Here is a 2859-nt window from a genome sequence, read left to right as displayed (position 1 = left end):
TACGCCGTGGTAGCCTACCGTAGGCCGGCTGAGGTCTCCATCGTCCAAAAATAACCGATTCTGTCAAAAGTTTTTTATTTTTCAAGTTTTATTCACTTATTTTTCTTAACCTACCATTTTTAGCTTTCATAGTTAGACTTTGAATTTTTGTCTGAAATTTTTTGTGCTATCTTCTCATCATTTTATAAGGTTGCTCACAAAATTTCAAGTCATTTGGATATCATTTGAGGGTAGCTGTAGTTCAAACCTACACCTTTATTTACATGACAAGGCAACTAGTTGTGTGCATGCTGAATGTAGTGTATGACTAGAGGCAATCCATCTGACTTACAACCCTTTGATCCTGAGATAGATAGGACATTTCATAGATTAGTTAGGCATCATTTTATACCTTTTGATCATTCTGAGCATTCCATAACTGGTGAATCTGTGCATTCTGTTATTGGTGATTTTGAACATCCTGATCTTGAGCATTATAATTTTGAGCATTCTGATTCTGAGTATTCTGATTTTGCACATTCTGAGAACATGGCACAACCTCCACCTCGTGAGAGGACTCTAAGGGAAATGGCTGCACCTGATTTCACCTACGAAAGCTTGTGCATCCAATACCCTGATGAGGATGTCCCATATGTTCTTAAGACTGGACTGATTCATTTGCTTCCAAAGTTTCATGGCCTTGCAGGTGAAGACCCGCACAAACATTTGAAAGAATTTCACATTGTCTGCTCCACCATGAAACCCCCAGATGTCCAAGAGGATCACATATTTCTGAAGGCTTTTCCTCATTCATTAGAGGGAGTGGCAAAGGACTGGCTGTATTACCTTGCTCCAAGGTCCATCACGAGCTGGGATGACCTTAAGAGAGTATTCTTAGAAAATTTTTTCCCTGCTTCCAGGACCACAGCCATCAGGAAGGATATCTCAGGTATTAGACAACTCAGTGAAGAGAGCCTGTATGAGTACTGGGAGAGATTTAAGAAACTATGTGCCAGTTGCCCCCACCATCAGATTTCAGAACAACTTCTTCTCCAATATTTTTATGAAGGACTCAGTAATATGGAGAGAAGTATGATAGATGCTGCCAGTGGTGGAGCCCTTGGAGACATGACTCCTGCTGAAGCCAGAAATTTAATTGAGAAGATGGCCTCCAACTCCCAGCAGTTTAGTGCCAGAAATGATGCCATAGTCATTAGAGGAGTGCATGAGGTAGCTACAAACCCATCTGCATCATCTGAAACTAAGAAGCTTGAAGGCAAACTGGATGCGTTGGTCAACTTGGTAACCCAACTGGCCTTGAATCAGAAATCTGTACCTGTCGCAAGGGTTTGTGGTTTGTGCTCCTCTGCTGACCACCATACAGACCTTTGCCCTTCCATGTAGCAACCTGGAGCAATTGAGCAGCCTGAAGCTTATGCTGCAAATATTTACAATAGACCTCCTCAACCTCAGCAGCAAAATCAACCACAGCAGAACAATTATGACCTTTCCAGCAACAGATACAACCCTGGATGGAGGAATCACCCTAACCTCAGATGGTCCAGCCCTCAGCAACAACAGCAGCCTGCTCCTTCCTTCCAAAATGCTGCTGGCCCAAGCAGACCATACATTCCTCCACCAATCCAACAACAGCAACAACCCCAGAAACAGCCAACAGTTGAGGCCCCTCCACAACCTTCCCTCGAAGAACTTGTGAGGCAAATGACTATGCAGAACATGCAGTTTCAGCAAGAGACCAGAGCCTCCATTCAGAGCTTAACCAATCAGATGGGACAATTAGCTACCCAATTGAATCAACAACAGTCCCAGAATTCTGACAAGCTGCCTTCTCAAGCTGTCCAAACTCCCAAAAATGTCAGTGCCATTTCATTGAGGTCGGGAAAGCAATGTCAAAGACCTCAACCCGTAGCACCTTCCTCATCTGCAAATGAACCTGCCAAACTTCACTCTATTCCAGAAAAAGGTGATGACAAAAATTTACCTAACAATTTCTGTGCAGGTGAATCTTCTTCCACTGGTAATTCTGATTTGCAGAAGCAGCACATTCCCCCTCTTCCATTCCCTCCAAGAGCAGTTTCCAACAAAAAAATGGAAGAGGCAGAGAAAGAGATCTTGGAAACGTTTAGAAAGGTAGAGGTAAACATACCTCTGTTGGATGCAATAAAGCAAATTCCAAGATATGCCAAATTCTTGAAGGAGCTGTGCACTAATAAGCGGAAGCTTAAAGGAAGTGAACGGATTAGCATGGGCAGAAATGTCTCCGCATTGATTGGTAAATCTGTTCCTCAAATTCCTGAAAAATGCAAAGATCCAGGTACATTCAGCATACCTTGTATCATAGGGAATAGTAAGTTTGACAATGCCATGCTAGATTTAGGAGCTTCTGTTAGTGTTATGCCTCTGTCTATTTTTAATTCTTTATCTCTAGGTCCCTTGCAGTCAACTGATGTGGTAATTCATTTAGCTAACAGAAGTGTTGCCTATCCTGTTGGTTTCATAGAAGATGTCTTAGTTAGAGTTGGTGAACTGATTTTTCCTGTTGATTTTTATATCTTGAATATGGAAGATGGATTTTCTCAAGGATCAGTTCCCATCATTCTAGGCAGACCCTTTATGAAAACTGCTAGAACTAAGATAGATGTTTATGCAGGCACACTGTCCATGGAGTTTGGTGATATAACTGTTCATTTTAATATTTTGGATGCTATGAAATACCCATCTGAAGATCTTTCTGTATTTCGTGCTGAAATAATTGACCATGTTGTTGATGAATACATGATTGATCTTTATTCTAATCTGCATGCCTCTCACTCTTCATGCATTGAGTCTGAAATTGTACTTGATCATATGTCTGAATTT

General features: G+C 41.5%; 1 non-coding gene across 1 annotated transcript; it reads right to left on the bottom strand.

The window, feature by feature from the left end:
* Positions 1 to 906: 906 nt before the first annotated feature.
* On the bottom strand, positions 907 to 1013 carry LOC112999406 (small nucleolar RNA R71). The gene has a single exon (XR_003264593.1). It is a non-coding gene; the product is annotated as a small nucleolar RNA R71 (small nucleolar RNA).
* Between the last annotated feature and the right edge of the window lie 1846 nt (positions 1014 to 2859).

The sequence above is a fragment of the Glycine max genome, chromosome 14 (assembly GCF_000004515.6).
Source record: "Glycine max cultivar Williams 82 chromosome 14, Glycine_max_v4.0, whole genome shotgun sequence".
Taxonomy (NCBI): domain Eukaryota; kingdom Viridiplantae; phylum Streptophyta; class Magnoliopsida; order Fabales; family Fabaceae; genus Glycine; species Glycine max.
Note: the sequence above shows the minus strand (reverse complement) of the source record. Positions and strands in the feature narration are given on the sequence as shown.